Consider the following 23,379-nt stretch of genomic DNA (forward strand, 5'->3'; position numbering starts at 1 on the left):
TGTCTTGGGTAGCAGTGATGTGTTGCTAGATACCGCTCACTGTTTATTATGTTAAATATGTGATTTAGTATAATTACCAATGCCACGAAAACCTACAGGGTCACACACAAAAGGACGGATTGATGAGAGATAGAATAACTATGGAATACCGTAATGTACGGTGTCCTTAAGTGAATTGTAGAACATCGTAAGGTACGGTGTACTTAAGCAGAATACAAAATATGGTAAGGTACCACGTGCTTAAGTGATTTTGGCATATTATAAGATATGGGCCACATACACTTGAGTGGGCTTTTTAGCTTGCAGCCCACACAAGTGGTTCTATAAATAGAACCCTTGTGTAGAAGCATTTGTGCAATTGCAATTTCGTTTCTCTCTCTCTCTCTCTCTCTCTCTCTCTCTCTCTCTCTCTCTCACTCAAAGCCTTCATTCGTAGCAGCTAGCACTGAGATTGAAGGAATTTGTTCATGTGGATTGAGTAGAGGCGTTGTCATCGTTCAACGTTCGTGATTGCTCCGTAGATCTGCATTAATGGTTACAATCGCCATAAGAGGTAACAATTCTATCACTGATCATACCCATTCGTAAGGATCACTAAAGGAGAAATTTAAAATTCCACTGCGTTTTGGATCACCATTCTCCTTCAGTGGTATCAGAGCCACTTACGGAAACATGCATCTGATAGCTGTTTATTTTCTGTATTTTCTATATTAATACGATTAAAAGACAAAATGAATCAAAGAATAAACGAGTAATTAAATTTGGCATCATGTGTGTACGATTTGGATGATTGATGTTGACTATGCTTCCGAATCCGACATTAGTATGGTGAAGCAGCGATACATCGATCGTCCATAGGTTATGCAATTGAGATCGATCAAGTTATATACATGATATAAGTAATCCTGATGCAAAATATGGTATATATGATATATTGTTTCTATTTCGTTCATTCAAACACTTAATGGTTGTTTTCCTTTGAGCGATCAATGGTCGTTTGCTTCTTGATTCGACATTAGTACGGTGAAGCAATGACGTGTTGATCAATCATACTGAATCAACAATCGAGATGTGTTTGACGGTCTGAAATTGGTGCATTAGGGTTAATGACGGCACAAGGGTTGTGTTGTCAAAGAGTTATGCGATTAGAGTTGTGACTATGCAAGAGTTGTGCCTTAAAGTATCAAGTGTTGATGCAAAAAACAACGTCGATTTCAAATGAATTGTTCATTAAAATTTTCGGCGCGGGGCGCTGCTCTTACAACCCCGCAAGGGGCGCTGCCACCTTGAACCCCCGTTCCCACTGACCGGGCAGCGGACCCCCGGCTAACTCTGTGTAGTGTGATTGGTCGCCGAAATTTAATTTGGTTTTAATTAATTAAAAGATTTAAAATTAATAATAATAATGTGCTTATTATTATTGTCTTGTGGTGATCGGTTATGGCCTTAGTTTTCCTTTATTTTGTTTTGGGTTTTTAAAATACGACCCGCGTGTCGTGCCTCTCTTTTAATCTCTTAATGTAACTTCTTTTCTCATCTCACTCCCTCGTATGAAAAACGAGTTTCTTTTATGTAATGTAATGTTATGAAGAAAGAGAAGAATTCAATATCAAAGGAGGACAACCTTGAAGATCTTGCTTGGAGAAGCTTAGATCGTTATTAGGTTAGCTTAGGTTCTCTCATTGGCTTGGGAGAACAATTGCGCTAGGGGCCATAACTGTTTCATTATGTATGTTGGTGCATGTGAGAGACGATTTATATGATAAATAAGCCGGTGAGATCAGAATAATTGCAAATTCCCTCAAATTAAATATTAAGTTTATGCTTTCCAAGTTTTAGCACTCATCAAGACTAGTATCGGATAATGTAGGTTTCGCCTACGCGAGGTGTATGTTCTATATTAGTAAGGTGCGATGGGATAATTGTAATATCCAATTGCTAAAACAAAGGGTCAAACTTAACTAAACAAATTATAATAAGATTATATATGTTTAGAAGCAAGAGATGGAAATGATCCATGTGATGGATTGGAATAAGGAGTTATTTACCCAACTAAAATATTCGAGAGTTGTATTAGATACCATTGGAAGAAGTTCCTACCTAAATAACCTAGTTTTGTGTAATCCGCCTACGCGGACTTAAAACAAAGTGAAATGTGGATCTCGACCCACTAGAAAATCTTCCAACGGGATTTTCCGAATCAAATGGTGAGGGTTATTTGTTTTGAGTAAAATAGTGGGAACATATTTAATTAAAGGCCTAATTAAATATGTTATTGATACTTATATTTTAATTATTTTCATGTAGATTACCATGACAACAAACACCTATAACAACATTTTGCGATCAATCCTTGACAAGGAAAAATTGTCTGGGACAAATTTTCTAGATTGACACCGAAATCTGAGGATTGTCCTCAAACATGATAGAAAGCTGTATGTCTTGGAGAAACCTATTCATGAAGAGGAACCTCCTAGTTCTGCACCTAAGGCAGAAAGAGATGCTTATAAGAAGCATGTCGATGATGCCAATGAAACTGCTTGTCTCATGCTAGCTACCATGAACTCAGAGTTGCAAAAGCAACATGAGAACATGGCCGCATTCGATATGATCGAACACCTGAAGATGCTTTATCAAGAGCAAGCAAGGCATGAAAGATTTGAAGTTTCAAAAGCCCTTTTTCAAGGAAAGTTAGCTGAGGGAGCCCCTGTAGGTCCCCATGTGCTCAAGATGATTGGGTATGTGGAAAACCTTGAGAGGTTGGGTTTTCCCCTCGGAAAGGAACTTGCGACTGATTTGATCTTGCAATTGTTGCCAGATAGATTCAGTCAATTTGTCCTAAATCTCAATATGAATGATATGGATAAATCTCTTCCTGAACTGCTAGCCATGTTAAGAACTGCTGACCAGAATCTGAAGTCAAAAGGGGAGTCCATTCTGATGATCGGAAATGGAAAGAGACAGAACAAAAGACCCACCAAGCAGGGTGATAAAGGGAAAGGCAAGGAAGTTTCCAAACCCAAACCCACTATTGTTGCTTTGAAGCCTAGTGGAGGCATAGCAACGGAAGGCACCTGCTTCCATTGCGGTGAGACCAGACACTGGAAGAGAAACTGCCCAAAGTACCTAGAAGATAAGAAGAATGGAGTAGAGACTTCAACTTCAGGTATTTTTGTTATTGAAATTAATTTATCTACTTCTGCATCATGGGTATTAGATACTGGATGCGATTCTCACATTTGTACCAATGTGCAGGGGCTAAAAAGGTGTAGAGATTTGGCAAAAGGTGAAGTTGACCTACGAGTTGAAAATGGAGTAAAGGTTGCTGCTTTAGCCGTAGGAACTTATGTATTGACTTTACCTAGTGGTTTAATAATTCAGTTAGAGAACTGTTATTATGTACCTGCAATTAGCAGGAATATTATTTCCGTTTCTTGTTTGGACAAGTTTGGTTTTTCATTTATAATAAAGAACAATTTTTGCTCAGCTTATTTGAATGATATATTCTATGCTACAACACAAATGAACAATGGACTATATGTCCTTGATCTTGAAATGCCTATTTATAACATTAATACTAAAAGGATGAAACTTAATGAGTTAAATCCAACTTACCTTTGGCATTGTCGATTAGGCCACATAAATGAGAAACGCATTTCCAAACTCCATAAAGATGGACTCTTGGACTATTTTGATTATGAATCATATGAGACATGCAAATCTTGTTTAATTGGAAAGATGACAAAGTCTCCATTCACAGGAAAAGGTGAAAGAGCTAATGATATTTTGGCCTTCATACATACTGGTGTATGTGGACCACTGAACATACTAGCCAGGGGAGGTTTTCAGTACTTCATCATATTTACTGATGATTTCAGTAGATATGATTATGTGTATTTAATGAAACACAAATAAGAGTCCTTTGAAAAGTTCAAGGAATTCAAGAATGAAGTACCAAACCAACTAGGTAAGAATATTAAAACTCTTCGATCAGATCGAGGTGGTGAGTATTTAAGCCTAGAGTTTGATGACCATCTGAAAGAGTGTGGGATCCTATCCCAACTTACTCCTCCTGGAACACCCCAATGGAATGGTGTATCTGAGAGAAGAAATCGAATCCTGTTAGACATGGTCCGATCCATGATGAGTCACGCCGATCTTCCAAACTTCTTTTGGGGACATGCACTATTGACAACAACTTACACACTTAACCGTGTTCCATCCAAAAAGGTTGAGAAGACACCATATGAGATATGGAGTGGTAAGAAACCATATATGTCTTACATGAAGATTTGGGGTTACGAAGTTTATGGGAAACGACAAATTTCAACTAAGCTTGAGCCCAAATCTGACAAATGCTTATTTGTGGGGTATCCTAAAGAAACAAAAGGGTATTACTTCTACAATCCTTCTGAGGGCAAAGTGTTTGTCTCTCAAACTGGAGTTTTCCTATAAAAGGATTTTATTTCCAAAGGAATCAGTGGGAGGAAAGTAGAGCTTGAAGAAATTCAAGAATCACAAAGCATCGATACACATATGGAGGAATTAGAGCAGGAAACACAAGTAGTTGTGGAAGAGCAACCTGCTCAAGTAGAACAAGACCATCGTAGGTCAAGCAAGATACGTCACATACCTGAGAGATATGGATATCTCATAACTGATCAAGGTGATGTATTACTCATGGATCAAGATGAGCCTGTGACCTACCAAGAGGCCATAACTGGTCCCGAGTCTGAGAAGTGGCTAGAAGCCATGAAATCTGAAATGGATTCCATGTACACAAACCAAGTTTGGGCCGTGGTAGAGCCTCCTGTAGGAGTTAACCCTATAGGATGCAAGTGGGTCTTCAAAAAGAAGACTGACATGGATGGAAAGGTACATACCTATAAGGCAAGACTCGTTGGAAAAGGATATAAACGAATTCATGGGGTTGACTATGATGAAACCTTTTCACCAGTTGCAATGCTTAAATCTGTTCGGATTTTACTTGCTATCGCTGCATATCATGATTTTGAAATATGGCATATGGATGTCAAAACTGCTTTCCTTAATGGGAATCCTCTTAAGGATATGTACATGACACAGCCTGAAGGATTTGACATACCAGAAGAAGCCCAAAAGATATGTAAGTTACAAAGACCAATCAATGGATTGAAGCAAGCTTCCAGAAGCTGGAATCTTTGTTTTGATGAAACAGTAAAACAATATGGATTCATCAATAACGAAGATGAGCCTTGTGTCTACAAGAAGGTTAGTGGGAACATGATCGTTTTCCTAGTATTATATGTAGATGACATATTACTCATTGGAAACGATGTCCCTACCCCGCAACAAGTAAAGTGTTGGTTGGGGAAATGCTTTTCTATGAAGGGCCTAGGTGAAGCAGCCTATATATTAGGAATCAGAATCTATAGAGATAGATCACAAAAACTGCTTGGCCTAAGTCAGAGTACGTACATAGACAAAGTGCTAAGACGCTTTAATATGCATGATTCCAAGAAAGGATTCATACCTATGCAACATGGCTTGTGTCTATCAAAAACACAATCCCCTTCAACTAAGGAAGAAAGGGATCGCATGAATAAGATTCCATATGCATCTGCAATAGGATCTATCATGTATGCCATGTTATGTACTCGACCAGATGTCTTGTATGCTTTAAGTGCAACGAGTAGGTACCAATCTGATCCTGGTGATGCTGATTGGGTAGCTGTCAAGAATATCCTTAAGTATTTGAGAAGGACTAAGGACTCATTCTTGATATATGGAGGTCAGGAAGAGCTGATTGTAATTGGATACACCGATGCTAGCTTCCAGACAGATAAGGATGACTTTAGATCGCAATCTGGTTATGTGTTTTGCTTAAACGGTGGCACTGTGAGCTGGAAAAGTTCAAAGCAAGATACAGTTGCTGATTCTACAACCGAGGCCGAGTATATTGTTGCCTCAAGTGCAGCAAAGGAAGCTGTTTGGATCAAAAAGTTCATTAGTGAACTTGGCATAGTTCTTAGCATTGTGGATCCCATTGGTCTCTATTGTGATAGCAATGGTGCTATCGGACAAGCTAAGGAGCCTAGATCTCACCAACGATCCAAACACATACTTAGGCATTATCACCTCATTCGAGAGATAATAGATAGAGGAGATGTGAAAATATGCAGAGTACCTACACTTGACAATATTGTTGACCCACTGACAAAGCCTCTTGCGCAGCAGAAGCATGATGGCCATACTAGATCTATAGGCATTAGGGGTATGCCTGATTGGCTCTAGTGCTAGTGGCAGATTGTTGGTGTAAGCCCGAGAGGCCAATACTTTTGGTACTTGTATCGAATTATTTATTAATAATAAAAGGCTTTTTCTTTATTATGTTTGTTTAATAAAGTCCCAAGAATAGCTAGTCCGTTTAATGTATCAAGTGTGACTTAATCATGAGATCACATTAAACATAAGGACACTATTCTTAAAGTATCCGTAGTCGAGCTTTATTATGAAGTGGGATAACATTAAAGCATTAAGACTATTATGTATATAAACTGATGATCGCATATCATGGATCATGGATAAGGAGTCAAGAGAAGATGAAGGCTTCTTAGAGTCGTCAAAAGAGTTATCATGATAAGAGTTGGAAAACTCTTGAGTTTGAGAAAGATGAGCATGTGTTTCTTCTAGTTACGCCAATAACAGATGTTGGTAGAGCTTTGAAGTCGCGTAAGTTGACGCCGCGTTTCATTGGTCCTTATCAGATTTCTAAGAGGATAGGTGAAGTGGCATATCGGATTGCATTACCACCGTCACTTTCTAATCTTCATGATGTGTTCCATGTGTCTCAATTGAGGAAGTACATTGCGGATCCATCGCATGTTGTTCCATTAGATGATGTTCAAGTGCGGGATAATTTGACGGTTGATACATCACCTATGCGAATTGAAGATCGAGAAGTGAAGAAGCTTCGTGGTAAGGAGATCGCTTTGGTGAAAGTGATATGGGGCGGAGTCGCCAATGGCAACATTACTTGGGAACTCGAGGATAAGATGAAGGAATCGTATCCGGAGTTGTTCATTTGAGGTATTTTCGAGGCCGAAAATCTTTTAAGTGGGGGAGAGTTGTAACAACCCAATTTTAGTAATTATTTCTTATATTATTATTACTATATTTTATTTTATTTATTTGGAGTGTTAATTAATTAATTGGTTGTTAGGTAGTATAATAATCGATTATATTAATTAAGTTGGTGTGTTAATTAATTATTTAGTTGATATGAGATATAATTGAGTAATGGAATTAATTAACTTGGTGTGTATATTGAGTTGGTTTAATTTATTTGAATTAAATAGAGATATTATAATACTAGGTATTATTGGGCCTAATAATTGGATTAGAGGTATCATTCTTTAAGCCCAAATAGAATACTAGTATATAAGAGGTGAGGAGAGTGAGGAGTAGGATTATTTTGATCATTTGACGGTAATAGAGAAAGAGAAGAGGAAAAGTAAGGAGAAGAGGGGAAGAACAAGAGAGAAGCTAGGGTTTCCAGATAATTGAAGAGGTAAGGGGGAGAATCCTTATTATTATAGGTTGGTATGATTGGGTCAATGGGTAGACGTATGTTTAGGTTAAAATCCCTAATTTTGTATGGTTGTTTGAAATTGTTAGGTCTTGATGAGTATTCTTGATTGTGGTGATTTGATTGTGTTAAAACTGCAAATTAACGTTATATACTTAGAGTATTGTATGAGTTATCATTTTCTGAATGTTTGGCTTTTTACGGAATCGAAATCGGAGGTCCGAAAGTCCTCCAACGATGAAAAACGCAAAAAAAATCTGATTCTGTTTTATGTTAACCGGTTACCCACCGAGCATTAACCGATTACTTACTTAAAAACCTGCTGATTCTGTTTTACGTTAACCGGTTACCCACCAAGCGTTAACCGGTTACTTGCTAAAATTTCTGCATTCTGTTTTACGTTAACCGGTTACTCACCGAGCGTTAACCAGTTACTTGCTTCTGTTTTGTGTTAACCGGTTACTCACCGAGCATTAACCGGTTACCACTGTTGAAAAAATGAAAAATTGAGATTTTAAAAAGTGTATTCATTTGCAATGAGATCTAGTGTTTGTAGTTGATAATTAGCCTATATTTGTGAATGATATATTGTTATGAATGTGTATATGTACCATTGGTGGATAATTCATAAAGTTGAATTATGGTGATATGTGGAATGTTAAGATGGTAGAGATGATCTTAATTGCATATGTATTGGTATTTGTACATTCATTCATGGCATGGTCGACTTCATGGTGGAAGCGGTGAAACTGTGGGTTCACATGGTAGCATACGTTGATCCTTAATTGGAAAAAGGCGTAGTAGACGTTGATCCTTAATTGGAAATAGGCGTAGCATACGTTGATCCTTAATTGGAAATAGGCGTAGTAGACGTTGATCCTTGAATGGAAATAGGCGTAGCATACGTTGATCCTTAATTGGAAATAGGCGTAGTAGATGTTGATCCTTAATTGGAAATAGACGTAGTGGCTTTGATCTTGTCCGGATCGGAAGCGTGGCTTGGATTCTAGATATTGAATCGGAAAGCGGTGAAACGTTGGGTTCACATTGCAGTACCACATGCATAGAGTCACATGTCTTGCATTGAGTCACATTAGAGTTATGTGATAATTGAGTGTATGCATTATTGTGATTGTGATGTGTGTATGAGATATGGTAATTGAATTTGATGATGTTTGGATACATAACTTGGCAAAGTATGTGATTATGTGATAATTGTAGTTATGTGTATTTTTGGGAATATAATATTTGATTTGAATATTATACTCCTTGAGTTTGTAGGTGTGCTTGAAACATGTGAAATAAATGTTAGTTAATATTATTTACATGGTTATATGAAGTGTGATGAATTCCTTTAATTGTTGATTTAATCATTGTGCTTTATTATACTTCTTCATAATGATTTGAATTCTCACCCTTCTGTTGGAATGATGCTTTACATGGCATCGTGCAGATACTCTGGAGTAGTGTTGCTGAAGTAAGTGGACGGTAGCTCACTCGAGATTAGCCGGAGAGTTTCCGTATTTTAGTTTGAAGACTAGGTAATGAGTCAATGCTCTGGTCATGTAACACGGGGTAGATTGGTAGTATTGAACTCATATCTTATTTGGATATGCATTACGTTATTACTTGTGAACATATTTATTTGAAATTTCTGTTGGAGAGGCCATCGTGCCAAATATTCTGGATATGGTTTTATTTTATCTTGAGGAGATTATTAAGAGATGATCATGGTATGGGACATGGATCATTTTATGAAATACATGAGTATTCATTATTTTCCGCTGCGAACGCATATGCTTGAATATTCATGATAAGTGAAATGTGTTATTTTAAATGACCAGGTGTATTGTATATTGAGGATGAATGATGTTTGGTTTTTGAAAGCTTTTAGTTTTTGAAAACGTCGATGTGACGCCCTTTTGGTTATATGCGTGCTTATTTACTCTGATTATATGTTAAGTATTTTGGGGTAGAAAAAGGGGTGTTACACTATGGACCCTAGATGTAGAGTCGAGTGCCTTATTGCTGATCAAACGTTGTCCGTAATTGGATGACCATAAAGACAGTTGATGGGTACTCCACAAAGCATGCTAAGGGACATGAGTGACCTAGATGGAATTTGCCCATCCTGCGTAACAGGATAAATGTCTATGGGCCCAATATTGAACTGGACAAGGATGACACGGTCTATGCCTTGTGTTCAATATAGACATAAGGGCAAAAGGGTAATTGTACACATAAGTATTATCACAAAAGGATTTGTCAGATCACATGACATTTTCGTGTCTTGGGTACCAGTGATGTGTTGCTAGATACCGCTCACTGTTTATTATGTTAAATACGTGATTTAATATAATTACCAATGTCACGAAAACCTACAGGGTCACACACAAAAGGACAGATTGATGAGAGATAGAATAACAAAGGAATACCGTTATGTACGGTGTCCTTAAGTGAATTGTAGAACATCGTAAGGTACGGTGTACTTAAGCAGAATACGAAATATGGTAAGGTACCACGCGCTTAAGTGATTTTGGAATATTATAAGCTTTGGGCCACATACACTTGAGTGGGCTTTTTAGCTTGTAGCCCACACAAGTGGTTCTATAAATAGAACCCTTGCGTAGAAGCATTTGTGCAGTTGCAATTTCGTTTTTCTCTCTCTCTCTCTCTCTCTCTCTATCTCTCTCTCTATCTCTCTCTCACTCAAAGCCTTCATTTGTAGCAGCTAGCACTGAGATTGAAGGAATCCGTTCGTGTGGACTGAGTAGAGGCATTGTCATCGTTCAACGTTCGTGATCGCTCTGTAGATCTGCATCAAAGGTTACAATCGCCACAAGAGGTAACAATTCTATCACTGATCATTCCCATTCCTAAGGATCACTAAAGGAGAATTTTTAAATTCCGATGCGTTTTGGATCGCCATTCTCCTTCATAAATACCTCTGTCTCCAAGAATTTTCCATACTTCAATAGGTATGGTGACCGCCTTACTGTTACTCATTCTTTTCAACGCTACCTTTACCTCTTGTTTTTGGATCCGACGGTAGTAATTATAGTTTTGATATGCTTATTGTAACACCTCAAAATTTGCCCTCCTCTTCTTGAGACTAGTTTGACATATTGCATTTCATTTTTTTAGAGCATTAGGCGTTGCATTTTGCATCTCATATGAAACTAAGAAGGTCATCCTCCAAGGTCTTTTCAAAAGATGGAGAAGTTAAGTGATTCAAGCCTGAGGGTCTCTATGGATTGATGATCAACCATCTGAGGGCATGGGCTTCAATTAGGGTTTCTTGATTCTTCAAAGGTCTTGAGAATCATTATGTTTGCAATGATATATTACCATCATCATGGTTCTATCATCATCAAGAGTTGCAGATTTTATCCTCAAGTTCCTCTAAATTAGGGTTGTGACCTCTAGTCAACCTTAATCAATGCCTTTTTTCCAACTAGGGTTTCTCAAAGAGATTAGGTATTTTCTTGGGATGAAGATCACATGATTGTTATGAGGAGCTTACATGAGCTAGGGTTTCATTTTTGAGCAATTTCCCCAAGTGGTAGAGGCTCAAGTGGATCAGGACATTTCAAGGTCATCTGAGGACCAAAAAGTCAACTGTGCAGTCCACTGAGGGCTATGAGGTGGGGAAATGAGTTGAGACACCTCAATCATGTTCAAAAGATGTCCATTTGTCATTCTAAACATCTATCTTGAAGATTTTTAAGTCATGGCAAAAGTTTCCAAAAATGGAAAATGACCTGTAATTTCAAGTTTCCAAAAATGGCAAGTTTCTGGTCCATATTCAACTTGACTTTTCAAGATCAAATAAATTTCAAATTGATTTTTGGTGAACATAAAAGTTGTAGATCTTTGTCTCCCCTTTCCAAAAAGGCCTAATTCATGTCCATATGATGAATGGTTGAGAAGTTATGGCCAAATGATCACAAGGTGTGCATGGAAATTCAAAGTGACATAACTTTTGATACAAAACTCCAATTTGGTCCATTCTTTTTTGCAAAATACTCCTCATGACCAATACTTCTCAAAACAAGCCTTGCCATGCATGGAAAAAGTGTGTATGATCATCATTCCTCAAGTGATCATTTTGGAGGGAATTTCCATAATTCAAATTTGGCTTATGATACAAGCAAATTACCATTTCCATCATGATTATTGGTTGATTTTAAGTGGATTCCAAGCATTGCATGAGATTTGGCCCCTGCACATGGCCATGCTAGCTTCATTTGCAATTTTGCACTTTGCCTTATATTTCCCTAATCATGATTAACCAAGGCCTAATTTGATTAGCATTGTGATTAACATGCCATATAAAAGCTGAAACCCTGATCTCATTCGCCATAACAGAATTTCAGATCTAGAATTTCAAAGTTCCCTCCAATTTTTCTCTCACTTGGAATTTCATTTTTCTCCACACAAACACCAAATATTTTTGTAGATTCTTAATCCTCATGCAGTTCTGAGCAAGAATCAACCATTGTTTGTTGGAATTGAGCAAGAATTGGAGCAGTTCGTGTACAATCTCATGTTAATGGAAGTTTGAAATTGAGCTAGATTCAAGTGTGTTCAACCATTCATTTTTGCTCAAAGCTTCAAGGCAAGGAAAGTAGAGTAGATCTGGAGCATATGAACACCTGAGGACACGAATTCAGAAGCTTCAAGTTCAAGGTGACTCAAAATCGATCCTCTTCTTTTGCTGTTTTCTTGTTATAGTTTTGTAGATCTCACTTAGTAGAGTATGCTGATATGATTAGATTTGAAAATAGTTGAGAATTGAGCATGTAGTGATGAATATAAGTTTTGATTTCATAAATGTTTTCGCTCGATCTGGAAAATTCATGATGAATTAGATGAAACTAATATGATATTTGGAATGTGCTTTGTAAGAGCTTTCGATTGGTGTATTATTTCTTGAATTCTGGAAAATTTTGGTGGAGCTCCGCCGTGTGTGTGGCCGGAGAAGACGACTGGAGCTACAGCTCCGGCGTCTGGTTCATTTTAGGGTTTGTCCACTGTGGATGCCATGTGTTACCCTGCGTGGCCATATGATTGGTTCTGATTTGTTCGACCGTGCCATGTTTGCTTTGAATGCTGATGTGTGATGATGAATCATTTAATGAAATGCCTCGTTTCATTTAATCCAAGTGTGTTCCATGTATGAGCTGATGTGTGCCTTGCGTGTACGAGCGATTGGCTCTGTTTCTTTTGACCTTGGCCATGTGTATGTTGAATGCTGATGTGTGCATGCCAACTCATTTAATGAAGTGCTGCATTTTGCCTGTTTAAACCTGGTCCGTTGATCATGATTTCGCGCTTCATCGTGTGGCTATGGCTATTTCTGAATTGATTTAAATGTTTTCTTTTTCCCCCCATTTCTTTTATTGTTGCATTTATTTAGCTCATTTAGAAAATTCATTAAAAATAGGAAAATTATCCAAATTAACTCCAATTTTTTTTTCCTAGTTTTGTATGAATGTCTAGTTTTTTTTGACATTATTGTCATGATTTGTTGATGTATGATTTTTTAATTGTAAGTTTCTGATTGAACCTTGTGTTAATTTGACATGTTATGTTCATTTCCTTGTGAAATTCTATGTGTTGAGCTTCTTGATCCAATTTTTTACATGCTTGATGATCATACATGATGTGAATTTTTGAGCACTGGTTTGGATTTTTTCTCATATGCTATCACCATTTTTGACACGTGAAGATGATTGTGACAATTTGTGTCACATTTTTGACATGGAATTTGTGCATTTTTGTTCATATATCATTTGAGCTCTTCTGAATTTGATATTTTACATGTTGATTATTCATGACATGATGAACTTGTATAAACAATCTCAAAGGCATTGCATACATTTCTGATTTGATTTGGATTTTCTAAGTTGGAAGTTCACTTTGTGTACATTTTGGGATCATTGCATAACATGGATCATTTGAGATGTTTGCTTTTTGATTTGATGTTGGTCCTTTTGAGGACATTTTATTGAATGTTTGAATGTGCAATAGGTGAAAGATTGACTTCTATTTTGATCATTTGGTTTGGTTTTGGACCTAGTCTTTGTACTAGTGTTTTGTACATGAACTAACCTTGTCTTGTGTTTCAGGTTTGGACACTTAGCATTAATGGTTGAGTTGCTCACCTTTTGAGATGCAAATTGAATTGTGTTCTGGCCTATTTGTGTTTTGTAGGGATTTAAGTTGATGTGTTGAGCTCATTGCCTCATTTGAGTGCTTGAGCATTGTTGATTGAGTTGTGTAACTGTGAATGGTTCCACTGTTTGTCTGTTTGTTTTCTGATTGGTTGACTGAAATATTAACTGTTTAGCTTTTGTGCAGGTACCTTAGTTGCTTGCTTTTAGCTCTTGCTTGAGCTTTGGATTATGGTTGATACACCACTTAGGTAGTTAGCTCCTTACTTCATGTAGTCTGGAAGTCCTGTCACCTTTTTGGCAGGCATTTTGCTGGCATGTCCTCCTTCAGAGGCTCTGTTTGTGCTTGTTTACATTTGTGCCAAAACCTCCAAGAATAGAGGCAATTGATGGATAGAAGGGATTAGTAGCCAATCCCCTGTTATTTAGTGAGTCATTCTTTATGCTCGCACTACGTGCTGATGCTTTTGAACATGTACCTAAGATCTTTTGTCCAGTGTCTGTCAAGTGGAATAGGATCCCTCTTTCTGGATACCCACACTTTCTTTGTTTTGAGCTCACCCCGGCCAGGGTTAAGAGCATGAGGTCTCATCCTCATTACCATTTTGATCTGCTCACCCTAACGTTCAATGTTAGTGGTTAAGAGCTACAGATTACCCATTACAGTTTGGCTTGTTTGTCGAGGTTGATATGACCCCTCTTGACTAAAGCCTACCCATTGTTTGAGACTCTTGTATGGATATAGTGTGTGATGCTTGTTCACTTGTGCTGCTGTGTTTATCTGCTTTCCTCTTCTCATCTCCATTTATGTAGGAGTTGTATGATTGATTTCTGAGGAAGCTGAATGCATGATTAAAGACCTCAATTTAGGGATATTGATTGCATGACAACTATTAGGCTCGAGTCTTAGTCTCCCTATTAGTTTGTTGTCTCCCTGGTCTCTAGTTAGGAGAGTGTTGTACCCCTGTTAAGGGGAACTACGTCGCCCTGATTCTCATACCAGATGAGATACGTAGGCAAGAGGTTGTAAGCAATCTCTCCAGGCAACCTTTTCTTTTTTTGTTGTGTTTGTGTGTGTGTACCCTTTGTTTGTCTTCTTTGGTGTGAGTACACGTTTGTTCAGCGTGTGCATGTGTTATATGTTCATTACCTTGAGGATTTCTTCTGTCTTCACTTGGGGTTCAGATTGGGGTTCACCTATACTGATTTGGGGGTTCACATTTGGGGGTTTAACTGTATCACTTGGGGGTTCATATTGGGGTTCATTTGTGTTGATTGTTATTCACTTGGGGTTCACTTGAGGTTCATCTTTGGGGTTCATTTGTGGTGATTGGTTATATATATTGGGGTTCATCTTTGGGATATTTGATTACTTTGTTGGGGTAATCGGATAATTTTTTTCTTTGGTGTTTGCTGATTAACATTTGCTATTGTTTGGAGTCAGATGTGAGTCCATGTATTGGCATTCTGTTTCCTTTTGTTGTTGTTGTTAGGAGTCAGATATAAGTCCATGTATTGGCATTCTGTTTCCTTGGTTGTTGTTGGGAGTCAGACGTAAGTCCATGTATTGGCATTCTATTTCCTTTCGAGTGTTTCTTTTGATGTTTCAGCGTCCCTTTTTGGTGTTTTGTTTTGGCGTGCGTTAGCCGAGCTACGAGTGCTCTGATTCTTCTATGGATAGAGAAGATACATATGCATAGGATGCGATATCCTAGCGAACATGTCTCCTTTTCCCCGAACTACGTTGACTCTGATGTTTGTTTCTGACAAACTACGTAGGCCCAGGATGCGACATCCTGCCGAGTCCACCTCCTCTGTTTTTCCCCACCTGTTTTATTATTCCAGTTTGTGCGATTTCTTTGAGCAGTTTTATTAACAACTTTTTCCTATTCTTTGAGCTATCTTTTGAGCGTGGATCCCGTCGAGTACGGCGGACGTGAGGGGTGCTAATACCTTCCCCTTGCGTAACCGACTTCCGTACCTTGTAATCTCTGGTCGTAAGACCATTCCTTTCCCTTTCTTAGGTTAGTCCTGCGCTCCCTTTCCGTCATAGGATGAATAACGTCGGTGGCGGCTCTGTATTTCCCCGCCGGTTGTTTTTCGCGTTGCGACAACTGGCGACTCTGCTGGGGACTGGAGTTGACCTCTTGCTGGTCCATCTTCCCTAAGCGAGTCAATCCTAGCGCTCTCTAGCGTAGTTTTTAGAGTAGTTTGGGTTGTTTTTACTGTCATATTTATTGAATTTATGATACTGTGATTGTATATATTTGCATATATGTTTGCATGCATCATATTATCACTGTGTTGGATTCTGGACAGGTGTGGTTCCTATGATTTGGGGGTGGGTGTTCTGAGTGGGGCTGAAACCCAAAGCCCGAGTATACACCTAGGATTAGCATGGTCTCACGTTCCTCACATGTTGGTTTGGCATGTTGTTGCGACGTGACATACCACAAGCCGGACGAGGTTCTTTTGAGGGAGCTTTTCCATTGTGGAGTTTCCACTATGGTTGGCTTATCTCTTCTGAGCTGTTGACTTCGGTGACCGTTCTTTCCCGGATCTTTGGTTTAGATGATCTTATGAGAGCTGCACGGCACACCCGAAAGGGCAAACCCGTTGAGTATCTTGTCTGATCGTCGAGACCATTATCCGCCTTAGGATGACCTTATTAGAATTCACCTGTGAGGGGATGGGTTTGATTCTTACAGATACAGGTTCTGTTGGCGATTCTGTGATGGTGACTTTGGTTCAGTTGGATTTATGGATATTTATTTCTGACACGTCGGAGTTCTGTCCGTGGTATTTATGAGCGGGTTCCGTTTATTTCGGATCCCCTGAGTTGGATTTGAGGTTACTTGTTCAGATGATCTTGTTGTTATTTGGTCAGTGATTTACCTGTGATGATGGTGATGTATCCTCTGGTTCCGTTTATTTCGGAACCCCCCGAGTTGGATTTATGGTTACCTAGTCCCTTGGATGGTTGTGATCAATTCAAAGACCGGAATCCAGCACAGTTGATGTTCAGATGTCTTGGAGGATGGCACTGTGATTTGCATTCATGCATCTGCATCATTCCCATTTTTCATTTATCCACATCTAACTCATGTTTATCCATATGCAGGGTACATTCTTGATTGAGATCCTGGTTGAGAGACATCCTTGTTCCAAGCATGAGGGTCGGCCTAAAAGCTGATGTTGTCTACAGTTTCTTTGATCCAGAGATTGGCATGCTGAAGGGTATGATAGCATTCATTACGCCTGACCATGTGGGGATGTTCCGTGAGGCTTATGGCGGTATTATGAAGATGGTTTTCAGGCTCACAGATAGGGATAAGAGTGTCATCCATACTCTTCTTCAGTTTTATGACCCGGGTTTGAGATGTTTTGTCTTCCCAGACTACTTGTTGGGACCTTTGATGGAGGACTATGCCGGTATCCTGGGTATTCAAGTCAGAAATCAGATTCCTTTCTATGTCACTAAGGAAGAACCTGATGTTGGTGAGATCTCTCGTGCTCTTTATTTGAGCTCAGAAGTGACTAAGAGAGGTTTCAAGGAGAAAGGAAAGTTGCCCAGTTTTCATCTAAGTTTCTTGGAGGCCCAGGCCAAGGAACATGTTGCTTTGGGTAATTGGAAGTCCGTTTGTGCTTTACTTGCCGTAAGCATTTATGGAATCATCATGTTCCCTAATCAGAAGAACTTTGTGGACATTAATGCCATCCGGGTGTTTGCTCAGAGGAATCCCATTCCTACCTTGGTCGGGGATGTTTATTATTCGGTCCATAATCGGAATGAGAAGCGGCGTGGAGGATTGGTTAGATGTTGTGCTCAATTGTTATATAAGTGGTTCATGGGATATTTGCCTTCCAGAGGTGCCTTTGTCTTTCTTGACCATAATGTAAGTTGGGAAACCAAGCTGATAGGTTTGCGAGCCAAGGACATAGCTTGGACTCACATTGATATGGCCGGACGAGATTTTATTTACAGTTGCGGGAGTTTTCCCAATGTGCCCCTTATAGGAGTTCAAGGGTGTATCAATTATAACCCAATGCTTCTTAAGAGACAAATGGGATTTTCTATGGAGGTTCCTCCCTTCGAGCATGAGATTCAGGAGTCTTTCTACTTCCCGATTGAGGGTAATCAGGCATTGTTGAGGCAAGTGTCTGATGCGCGGCGCCGCATTCAAAGGAAAGGCAAGATTCTTTATGGTAGAGCTAATAACAGGTCTTTTCCCCCATTTGATGATTGGCTCAAAAAGAGGGTTGAGCTCACTCATTTGCCATTTCCTGTGGGTGATATCTGGTATCCGTTGATTGAGGAGCCATGTTCTTCTGTCAGTATGGAAGAATTTCTTGAGATGAGAAGGGCAAGAGATCAGCTGCAAGCAGAGAAAACTGAGTTAGAAATGAGTGTTGCTAGAATTCAACTGGCTAATCAGGAAGTCAAGAGGGAAGCAGAAGACCAGGCTAGGAGACATGCTCAGGAGGTGAAGCGTTTTGAGATAGACACCGCCTATTACTGTAAGATCAACCAAGCTTTAGAGTCATCCACAAAGGAGCACGACCGCACCAAAGAGCAGTTGGCTAGAGCTTTGAAGGTCATTGAAGATGAAAAGAAGAGACAAGTCCTTGTGAAGACTCAAAGGGAAGCTAGAGCCAAAGCCCTTACCACCGAGTGGGAAGCGAAGCTGAGGGTTAAGGAAGAAGAGAAAGCGAAGATTATGACCGAGAGAGATCACTATCTTACTGAGAGGGACCATTATTTCCGTCAGATGAAGATTCATCAGAAAGAGGTGGGAAGACTTCGGCTGGAGAACACTAAGCTCAGGTTCGCTATGAAGTTTACCAAGATGGTTGATGGTGCAGAGTCTTCTGTGAGAGCTTCTTCATATTAGCTTTTATGGCAGTGTTATCATGTGTTGGATTACCGTCAAGCATGTTGACGGAATTCACTTGCTTGTATTTCTTTCCGATTCTGGAGGATTGTAAGGTTGATTTGTATCAAACATGATGTATGATTCTCGCACGTGTAGTGCACTTTTGCTATACAATGGTTATTATTAGTTAGTGATTGATCTTCAAGCTTTATTTGCTTTTCTGTGTACACTCACATAACACACACATGGTCGGGTGATATCTTTGCTAAGTCATAACTCTCTGCTCTGTATGGTAAAACCAGATGATTGATGTCAGAATGTTGCTGTCGGATTATTATCCGTCTCAATGAAACCAGGATCGAAAGACAGAATGTTCCTCATATGGATAGACATTGCATCCATGCATGAATCATAATAACTTGTCTTCTATTTTGCAGGTGTCGATTTCTAACGTGTTTGAATGTTTCAGGAATCATGGCTCGTGCACGCAGAATCATTCCTTTGCACGTAGCTCGTCCGCACAGATACCCTACCAAACGCAACAAACCCAAACTGATGGATCCACCCAACGCTGACATTCTCGAGCTGAAAGAGAAGATGAGTGAGTTGATCAACGTCATGCAAGGGTTCGCCTTGGGGCAGAAAGCACTTGTTGAGAAGGTGGAGAAGCTTAAGCGGGCTTCGGTCGCCAATAGTGGCAATAATCAAGAGGGTATCTCCAACAATGGTCTTGGTGGTTCTAGGGATGGTGGAGATCTCAGAAAGAAGGCAACAAATGCTGGTGTATTCATCAACAATGGTGGTGGTTTTGGTTTTGCTGCAGGCGGTGGGCCAGGTCCTGTGGGCAATACTTTGAAGGATAATCAGTTTACTCCTTTCTTTGGTGCTGTGGAGGATAAAGAAGAAGATCAGTTCTCTGTGCTGAACGAGCAATTTGGTCAGTATGGTGTTCAACCACCGAGCAAAGAGATTCAGGTACTGGCAGAAAAGATCAGGGCTCTGGAAAGCCATACCTCTCCTGGGGCTATTAATATGACAAACATGGGGCTGGTTGAGGGGATTGTGATCCCACAGAAGTTCAAAGTGCCCACGTTTGATAAGTACAATGGGAGTTCTTGCCCGGAAACTCATCTTCAGGCCTTTGTCTGAAAGATATCTGCCTACACCATGGATCAGAAGCTCTGGATGTACTTCTTCCAGGATAGCTTATCTGGTGGGTCTCTTGAGTGGTATACCAAGTTGAGATCATCAGATATTAAGAGCTGGCAGGATTTGGGAGATGCTTTTTTTAAACAGGACCAATTCAATGCTGACATGGCACCTAGCCGTACCCAGTTGCAGGGTATGTCTCAGAAGCCGAATGAAGGGTTTAAAGAGTATGCACAAAGGTGGAGAGAGTTGGCTGCCAGAGTTCAACCACCATTAGTGGATCGAGAGTTGTCTGATTTGTTCATGGGTACCCTTCAGGGGACTTTTGCAAAAAGGATGGTGGATTGTCCCGTCACTGGTTTTGCAGACATAGTAGTGGTTGGTGAGGGAATCGAAAGCTGGTTAAAAATGGGAAAGATACACGGAAATGCTTCGTCGTCTGGATCGAAGAAGCCATTTGGGAACGACCAGCGTAAGAAGGAGGGTGACACGAGTGCTGTGTATACCCAGAGAGGACATGGTAGGGATCGTTACTACCAGCATACTGCTACAGTAACAATTCCTACTGATAATCAACCCGCACAACAGCAACATCAACAACAACAGCAACGACAGCCATTTCAGCAGAGAACACAACGGGTCGGGTATCAAGTGAGAGGAAGGATGACTGATCGTCAGTTTGATAGGCCACCCGTGACGTATGCATTTCTATTAAACAAGTTGAAGGATCTTGGGTTGGTTCAGCTGAGGACGTTGGCTCCGTTGAGACCAGATCAAAGGCCTGCCAACTATGATGAGAACGCCAAGTGCGAATTCCATTCTGGTCTCCCGGGCATAACATTGAGGGTTGTAAGGCCTTTAAACATGTTGTTCAGGACTTGGTAGACTCCAAGGCCATTAATTTTGCGCCATCGCCGAATGTTAATGGTAATCCCATGCCGATGCATCGTCAGATGGGGGTGAATGCAATTTCGGAGGATAAGAGGAAAATCGGGGTGACGGACATGGATCAATTAAGGACTCCAATGGTTGTGGTCAAGAGACAGTTGTTGAAGAATGGAGTTTTTCCAGGTTGTGATAATTGTTGTGCTGCTTGCACTGTCGCTAAAAATGGGTGTATAATATTGAGGGAGACGGTTCAGAGAATGATGGATGAGGTAAGTCTCCGATTTGAGAAAGTTGATTTGGAGAAGGAGGATGTTTCAATAATAACCATTTATTTTGACCCTGTCCACTTGTCAGCGCCGGATGCGGCTCTAGTTACCATCACGGTACCGGGACCCATTCCATATGAAAATGATGATGCGGTGCCGTGGGACTATGGTGGGGAGGTGTTTTGTAATGGAGAAAAGATAGAAGATCAAGCTGCAGGTGATGCCACCATTTCAAAGGTGGATAATGTCGGACTTAGTGGTTTCACTCGCAGCGGGAGGTTGTTTGCGCCTGACACATTAAGGAGTGGGGATGAAGAAAAAGAAAAGAGAGTTAAGGCCGAGGCTTTAGCCAGGGCAAAAGGTAAGCAGATGGTGAATGAGGGTACTCCTAGAGCGGCACCGACGCCTGTTGGGTCGGAAAATGAGCTTGATGATGAAGCCGAGAAGTTTTTGAGGATCATCAAGAAGTCTGAGTACAAACTTATTGATCATTTGCAGCAGACTCCGTCCAAGATTTCAATCTTATCTTTGCTGTTAAGCTCAGAGGGGCATAAAGATGCTTTGTTAAAAATCTTGAAGAGGGCCTATGTCCCGTAGGAGATTACGGTAAATCAGTTGTAGACAGTGGTGTCAAATGTCAATGCCAGCCATGGGTTGGGTTTCACTGATCTCGATCTTACTGTGGATGGACGTAATCACAATAAGGCATTACACATTTCGATGGAGTGTAAAGGAGCAGTGCTTTCGCACGTTCTGGTTGATACAGGCTCGTCACTCAATGTGTTGCCTAAGAAGGCCCTGGCTAAGTTGGATTGCGAAGGAGTCGTGTTGAGGCCTACTGATTTGGTGGTTAGAGCGTTTGATGGCTCTAAGAGGGCTGTGTTTGGGGAAGTTGAGCTCCCTGTGAAAATTGGGCCCGAGGTGTTCAAGTCTGTGTTCTATGTCATGGACATTCAGCCGACATACAGTTGCTTGTTGGGTCGGCCATGGATACACGCTGCTGGGGCAGTAACTTCGACTTTACACCAGAAGTTAAAGTATATCTGGGACGGGCAGGTCGTAATAGTTTGTGGGGAGGAGGATATTTTTGTCAGCCAATTGTCATCGTTCAAATATGTGGAAATGGATGGTGAAATATTTGAAACACCCTGTCAGGCATTTAAAACCGTTAAGGTGGAGAATGCCATTTTTGCTGAGAAAGAGAAAAAGCCGTCCATTGCTTCTTATAGACAGGCTGTCGAAGTAGTGAAAAATGGAGAAGCCCCAGGTTGGGGAAGAATGATAGACATTGCGGCGAAAGAGGACCGGTTTGGGATTGGCTATCAGTCGGGCCAAGGCTCGTCTAAACAGAATAGAGGACGTTGTCAGCCGTTCACGTGCACCAGTGCTGGAATGCTAGATCCAGATCGCGTCTGTGCGGTGGGTGAAGAGATTGACAGTGACTGCGAGCTCGACTCGTGGATAAAACCGTGCGTACCAGGGATGGAGATCCAGAACTTGAAGGCCGAAAAGATCATCACTGTCACTCTGCGTGAAGAGTAATATTTTTGTTTTTCGATTCTGTTTGCATGAAAACCATACGTTTTTCCCGAAATGTAATGGTTCATTGTAAGGGTCACCTCATGTGTTTCATTTTGCAATATTTGCATCAGTAATAAACGAAAGTTTTCACATTAAAAGCGGTGTTCCCTGTTTTTCATTTATTTTTGCAGTTTAAAAAAAATAAATAAAAATGGCAATGTTTATTTTCATTTTTCTTTCTTTTAATTTGTCGCATCCCGACTCTAAAGCAATGCATGAATCAACATTCATGCAGATGCGATCACTCTCTGGATCTCATTGACAACAATCCTGTTACACCCCTATATGACTTCGACAATCCGATCTATCATGCCGAAGAAGAAGGCGAAGAAGATTGTGAACTGCCGGAAGAGTTAGCCAGGTTGTTGAAACAAGAGGAGAAGGTGATTCAACCGCACGAAGAGCAAGTCGAGATTGTTAATCTGGGTACCGAGGAGGTCAGAAAGGAAGTAATGGTTGGGGCCGCTTTGGAGGTGAATGTCAAGAGCAGAATGGTAGCATTGTTGAAAGAGTATGTTGATATCTTCGCCTGGTCTTATCAGGATATGCCAGAGTTGGATACCGATATCGTTGTACACAAGTTTCCATTGAGAGAAGATTGTCCTCCAGTAAAGCAGAAGTTGCACAGAACTCGACCTGAGATGGCCATGAAAATTAAAGAAGAGGTGCAGAAGCAGTTGGATGCTGGTTTCCTAGCTGTCACTAATTATCCGCCTTGGGTCGCGAACATTGTGCCAGTGCCGAAGAAGGATGGAAAGGTGAGGATGTGTGTGGACTACCGGGATTTGAACAGAGTTAGCCCGAAAGATGATTTCCCATTACCTCACATCGATGTGTTGGTAGATAATACAACTCAATTCTTGGTGTTTTCTTTCATG

Source organism: Lathyrus oleraceus, chromosome 1, assembly GCF_024323335.1.
Source record: "Lathyrus oleraceus cultivar Zhongwan6 chromosome 1, CAAS_Psat_ZW6_1.0, whole genome shotgun sequence".
Taxonomy (NCBI): domain Eukaryota; kingdom Viridiplantae; phylum Streptophyta; class Magnoliopsida; order Fabales; family Fabaceae; genus Lathyrus; species Lathyrus oleraceus.